The sequence below is a fragment of the Macrobrachium rosenbergii genome, chromosome 41 (genome assembly GCF_040412425.1).
Source record: "Macrobrachium rosenbergii isolate ZJJX-2024 chromosome 41, ASM4041242v1, whole genome shotgun sequence".
NCBI classification, from domain to species: Eukaryota; Metazoa; Arthropoda; class Malacostraca; order Decapoda; family Palaemonidae; genus Macrobrachium; species Macrobrachium rosenbergii.
In genome coordinates, this window is record NC_089781.1 from 25181787 (window position 1) to 25188852 (window position 7066).

A 7066-nucleotide genomic window follows, 5' to 3' on the forward strand; every position below is an offset into this window, starting at 1 on the left:
TGTACGTTTCTCCTTCAACGTCGAAAAAAAAAAAATAAAATAAAAAAAATATTCGGGCGTAATCAAATTAAGACCGAAATCATGTGATATAAATCAGCGCAACCTGGAAGGCATCAGCGAAGTTAATCATGGCTGAGAGGGTTTTCCGGGAGGCGCTAAGATCTAAGAATGAGAGAGAGAGAGAGAGAGAGAGAGAGAGAGAGAGAGAGAGAGAGAGAGAGAGAGTTGGGAATGATTTAGTGCCTCTCGCAAGAATTGCACGCGTCCTGAACCCTTTATAAATTCATCTGTCTTTGAGAGAGAGAGAGAGAGAGAGAGAGAGAGAGAGAGAGAGAGAGAGAGAGAGAGGGATGGGAGATGGTGGGGAGAGAGGGGAGGGGGTTTATGTGGGGAGACGCAGAAGCTTCAAGAAGATAAGGGCGAGAAGGATGATGGACTGAGAGAGTGGGATTTCTTCCAGTCTTGGAGAGAGATAGAGATTCTTAAAGAGAGAGATGTTCCTCAGAGAGAGAGATTGAAGAGAGAGAATCATTTGTTATGCCCAAGATGATAATTTTAATAGGTAAAATGCTTGAATTAAATTCCTTTCAAGGATTTGACTCCCAAGACTACTGTGATTGAAATAATAATTAGGACGGGAAAAGCGTACGTTTTATTAATCCTAAATCACTGCATTTTTTTGTTCTTTGCACACGCTTCCTTTGTTTGTGATTGATCCTTTAGACTAGTACTTTATCACCATTTCATTTGTTACCACTCCTAATATAAATGTATATTTACTCCCAAGATATATATATAATATATATAAATATATATATACCCCTATATAAATATATATATATATATATATATATATATATATATATATATATATATATATATATATATATATATATATATATATATATATATATATATATATATATATACATATGTGTGTGTGTGTGTGTGTGTTTGTAACGTTCCTCAACAAAGTTTCTTTTAAAGTGTAAACAATGTTCCTTGCTAACAGTTCCTTCAGGTGTTTATTATCACTTTTTTTTGTTGACTTCGACCGCGTAATCAGTGTTCCTTGCTACCGTTCCTTTATGCATGTAAATTAAATTCCATCAAAAAGTTCCTTCGTGATTTTGCTAAAAAAAATACTTGGGAAAACCGTTGCTGCAAAGATTTGAACCGTTCGGGAGAAAGTTTTCATGTGCAAGCATATTGAAGTCTCTTCGTTGTTTGTCGAGCAGCTCATGAGTTTCCGGACGGATGCATGTACAATTTGAGAGAGAGAGAGAGAGAGAGAGAGAGAGAGAGAGAGAGAGAGAGAGAGAGAGAGAGAGAGAGAGAGATTCACGGAAAGAATTAGTTTTCCGTACATGACAAGAAGTTCAGGACAGAAATTTGTCAAAAGACTTGAATATACTTATTAATATAATTATATTGTAATTTAATTCTTTTAGTATAATGACTCATATAAACGTATTTTAAATTCTGGTAACCACAAGACGAGACTTAAATATTTGAAGTTAAAATTTAGACAAAATCAATAAAACTGCAAGAGTGGTTCCTCCTGAATTTCACAATATGGGGGTCCGGCAGCCAACCCTCGCTCTCTCTACCGCCTCCTAGACACTTGGCCGCTCGCACCAGATCCCTGGCAGTAGAAGGTTTGTTGTGCTTCACTCTACGCCCTCAGTCCGCTTTCATCAAGCCCTAAGAAGGACGTGAATGAAGAGACTCCTTCGGTAGAGTTTCTCCGCCAGACAGACCTTCGGCTGATCAAGAATGAGATGTAATAAAGTCAATAATTCATCTAAATTTTCAGGTTAGTACAATATGGAAGGATGCCGGGTTTCCAGTTCGTCATCAGGACGGAATAGTAATTAGATGAACTGATAAGAATATCAAACGATCAATCAATTGCACCATGAGCGAGTTGGAAAACTAACATCAATATTTATTTTATACTATCACACTCGCAAAATATATGATTAAAAGGAAACGAGGTCAATTTTCAAGCAAAAGCAGGGTTGCCTACAAACGATGACCTTCGCTTTCGCCTCGTCGAAACTGAGCTCCAATCTCCCTCCGAAGAAGAAGAAGAAGAAGAAGAAGAAGAAGAAGAAGAAGAAGAAGAAGAAGAAGAAGAAGAAGAAGAAGGGACTTATTAAAAAAGAGAAATAAATAAAAAAGAGCCCCAGACTCAACAAAAGCTCCAGCGAAGTGCAATGTTTACAAGCAGCCAGCCACTGGAGAAGGCGATCAGCTCGACCACAAAAACGCAGGGTCTGAGACTTCCAGCCACGAGATATATATAAGCCGTCTGAGGGCGCAGGTAAAAACGACGCCTCAGCATCCCTAAATCACCGACGGGACGCCAGGTGGCAGCAGGAAGAAGCTACGGGTGAGCAAAAGGCTAATATTAATACATTACGGTCTCAATGGTACGTACGCGCCATCGTCTCTTGTCCGCTCGTATCACGGGGCTAACCCCTTCCTTCCTCTCACCCACGTCCCCATACCCCACCCCTCCCTCCCAGAACCCCGTTTTCTATAACCTTCAACCGATTTCTTAATGACATCGTTTAGCAGGATTTTTTAAAATTTAAAACCATTTAAAAATCATTGTTCTGAGCCTCCAATGAAACTGAGTATTTGAAGACACGTAGGGATTGTTTTGCAACACAGATAATCAATCTGTCAATCATCTCTATAAAAAAAATCTCACAATGCAGAAAATAACTTCCACAAAGAGATTTCATCTACTTCCATATGGAAGACTGAAGCACTGAGTGATCAGAGATTTTCCTGGCGTCGCCCATTGACCGCTTTGACAATCAGACAAAATTTCCCCTTCCGACTGGCAAATGATTTAATTATTGAGTGTTCTGACAATTCCCCGGCGTTACAAAAGTTAACCATTGACAATGGATCGCCTAGTGGGCGAGTGCATGATCACTGAGAGAGAGAGAGAGAGAGAGAGAGAGAGAGAGAGAGAGAGAGAGAGAGAGAGAGAGAGAGAGAGAGATCTGACCTTATCGTACCTTTTTTTATGAGTTGAATTATCTCTTCATTTACATGAAGTATAGACTAACTGAAAAACGAGTAAAATTTTCACGACTGCACTCAAATACTTATAATTATGAAGGATAATTATAAGGAATTCATTAGTCCTAACAAAATAATTACTTTACGTAAGAGGACATTTTCAAACCCACTTCTAGAGGGTAATCTTTGAGGCTTAACGGAGTCGCCACAACTACAGTGGCGGAGGCTGCAAGAAAATGGCCAAAACAAGTGCGATTGTTTTCCACTGTTCTTTGTGTGTGTCGCCGAAAAAGCAAACAAACAATTGGACAAAATAATTCATTAAGAACGAAAGAGACACGCCGTGAAAGACGAAGTCAATATTTATAATCAATCTCCTCACTGGCCGACTTAGCAAGCGATTCTTTCCATCTTTAATGGTCCTACTCCTCCTCCTCCTCCTCCTCCTCCTCCTCCTCCTCCTCCGCCTCCTCCTCCGCCTCCTCCGCCTCCTCCTCCTCCTCCTCCTCCTCCTCCTCCTCCTCCTCCTCCTCCTCCTCCTCCTCCTCGCGTTCCGATAGGAAATCTGCCAACAGAGAGAGAGAGAGAGAGAGAGAGAGAGAGTCATAGAAAAAAGATATAAAACCGATACACCTAAAATTCAGGAGACGTCTGAAGAGAACACGAACCTTCCGGAGATCAGAAGATTCTACGGCTACCACAGGTGAACTGTTCCATATTTTAGCTGTAGCCAAGAAAAAACTCCTAGCAAAGTGATTTTCAGTATCAAACCTGATGCTAGGAAACGACACATTTGCACCAGCAACTTGCGGCCTAGAGTTGCGAGCAAAAACAGCTAGGCCAGGGAGAGTTGAGTGCAGAGGATTTTTGTCGTTGTACAGCTTACTGCTTTCTTCAGGGTTAGACCCCAGCATCACCACCTATTCCGATCTTTTACTTTCATTCCCTCCAAACAAAAGATATAAAAGGACCTTCGTATGGAAGCAATGATTTGCTAATCATTTATCACTTAAGGCAGTGGTTCTTAACCTTTTCCAGTGTATGCACCCCTTTCAAATCAGCGGTCAGTTCTCGCACCCCCTGAATTGCTGAAATAAAAAAAAAGCTAAAATACAAAGTTGATATGATGTGTATTCATAACAAAACAACATTTTTTTTTATCTTCATTCACAAAGGTTTATCTGTAGCTCAGAGTACTGCTGTAGCAAAAAAAAAAAAAAAAAAAATTATTATTATTATTAACCAACCGAAAATGCTCTGAACCAGTCTTCGTGAATGCTATCCAACTAAAGTGACAATCTATTCTTATAAGCGTCAACCATCAGAGAGGCTTTTAACCGATTCACATGATCATTAACTAGGCAAAGAGATTGTTAACCAATCCACACGAATGTTGTTAACTAACCACGAATACTACGTGAATGTTAACTAACCCAAGTGACAATCTATTCTTATAAGCGTCAACCAGTCAGAGAGGCTTTTAACCAATTCACATGATCATTAACTAGGCAAAGAGATTGTTAACCAATCCACATGAATGTTGTTAACTAACCACAGATACTGCTAACCAATCGACATCAATTTCATAACTATCCGAGGTTACCTAAAACTTAAAAAAATAAATCTAGGTAAATTTTGTGATCGACAGACACTTTCTTAAATAAAGAGAAAATTCTGGAAACTGAATATCGTTCATACAGATGTATCCTCTTAGGTCATATTTAAAAAAATCTACTGTTTCTTTTTTTATTTAAATTGTTGTTCTTGTTTGTACATACAATGGATTGTCCGTTTTTATTCAAGTTTTACTGTATTTACCGTGTTACTTCCTTTTTCCTAACATATAGGTACTCCGCGCTAGCAGACGCTTGCTTTACTTGTTAAAAGCCCCTGGAATAAATTAACTACGAATTTCTACGTGATAATCATAACGATAAAAATTCATACCGCGGTTTCGAAAATGAAACTCTTAGCGCGAATATTAGCAAAAACTGCCGAGTCTGTGAAGTTATTTAATATTCATCTCATCGGGGTAAGTTACGCGGTTCCTCAAGTGGCGGAGTTCTTTATAACAACCACAAAAGTTTGCTGTGCGACAAAATGCCGGAAAGATTTATTGGCAGCCGAGCCAGAATGCTGAAACACTGCTGCCCCTTCTCACAAAGTCCTGGCAGTGTGTCGAAACATAACTCCTTCTCTCTGCGTCCTAGCGGTTTGTCTAAATGTAACGCCTTCTCCTAGCAGTATGTCAAAACGTTACTCCTTCTCTTTCTGCGTCCTAGCAGTATGTCTAAATGTAAATCTTTCTCCTGGCAGTATGTCGAAACATAACTACTTCTCTCAGCGTCCTAGCAGTATGTCAAAACATTACTCCTTCTTTCATTGTCCTAGCAGTATGCCTAAATATAACTCCTTTCCTAGCACTGCGTCGAAACATAACTCCTTTCGCAGTGCCCTAGCAGTGTGTCATAACATAACTCCCCTCTCAGTGTCCTAGCAGTATGTCAAAACATAACTACTTCCCTCTGCGTACTAGCAGTAAGTCGAAACATAACTACTCCTTTCTTCCTGCTAGTAGAATGTTTAAACATAACTCCGTCTCTCAGTGTCCTCGCAGTATGCCGAAACATAACTCCTTCTCTGCGTCCTAGCAAAATGCTGACGCATTAGTCTGTCTCGCAGTGTCCTAGCAGTAATTCGAAACATAACTCCTCCTCTCTGCGATCGAACGCAGTGTCGAAACATAACTCCTCTCTGCGATCGAACACTATGTCGAAACATAACTCCTTCTCTTAGAATTACAGCTATATGTTGAAATATGATTCCATTCAGCATCCTTGCTACAACTCCTCATAGAGTCCCGTCAGTAGACAGAAGCATAACTCCTCCTCTCAGCGTCATGCCAAAATGTCGAAGCAGTGAGCTTCTCTTAACGCCCTTTCAAAATATTGCACAGAACACTGCTCCTTATTCCAGGATGCCTCTGTCCCGCCGTCTGAGTTTCATTTCGGAGCCATTATAAAAGTTGCAAGCAGGGGCAAGTTCACCGCACAGCTACTGTAGTCTCCAGTGATACTAAGCACTGCTGGGTTTGGTCAACACCTGGACAGGTGATTTCCAAAGTCAAACGCTGCTGAAGTACAGGTTCAGATATAATCTATGGGATACATGCGTGGCTCTTGCAACGTCATACCAAAAGTTTTAGCTAAAGTTTTGCTAGACTCTACAATACTAGGTCATAATAAGGCGTTGAACTCAAGAGTACTGTCAAAGACTGGAATATTTCAAGACGATTTTAGATTTCAGGCAACGATTTAGACAGGAGAGACAAAGTAAGTACACGCAAAAAGACATAATGACGGAAGACATGAAAACTCAGAGGTAAGATAAGTTTCATATTCTCTGGTTCTCAGACAAAAAAAAAAAAAAAAAATAAGAATAATAAACAGGTACAAAACTGGCATGTTCTACCAGACAAACTTTTGACAAGAAACCGACGCTTATTCTGACACTGGTACAAACCTGAGGCAATTTATATCCACCGAGGTGATGTCACGCAATCAAAAACATACGCAACTTCTGTTTAGCTACTGAGTGTTAAGTCTGATGTTGAATGTTAAAAGGTAACCAGAAAGTTCACTGCGTGGTCTTCAGTGCATCAAATCACAAAGCAGTTCTAAATTTGTAGATTCCTTTTCTCCATTTTTTAATGATGGGATGGGAAGGAAGCAGAAGAATGAAGGTAAGAAATATATTAAGCCAAGATTAAAATGAATTATCATAATGTTTAGCCTACCGATCACACCGTTTGAATAAAGGACATAAGACGTGAATACAGTATTCACCTACATATTAGCACGCATGCGCACAAGATCACTGTATGTTAGTAAGCAAAACGCAGCGAGTGCTTTAGTAATAGCCCACGCATAACATTCGTTACGTATCGTAAAACGAACTCATATAAAAAAAATTAGTCGCATAATAGAATATAGCTCCCAACTTCCAACAACACTGTTATTTACGTATA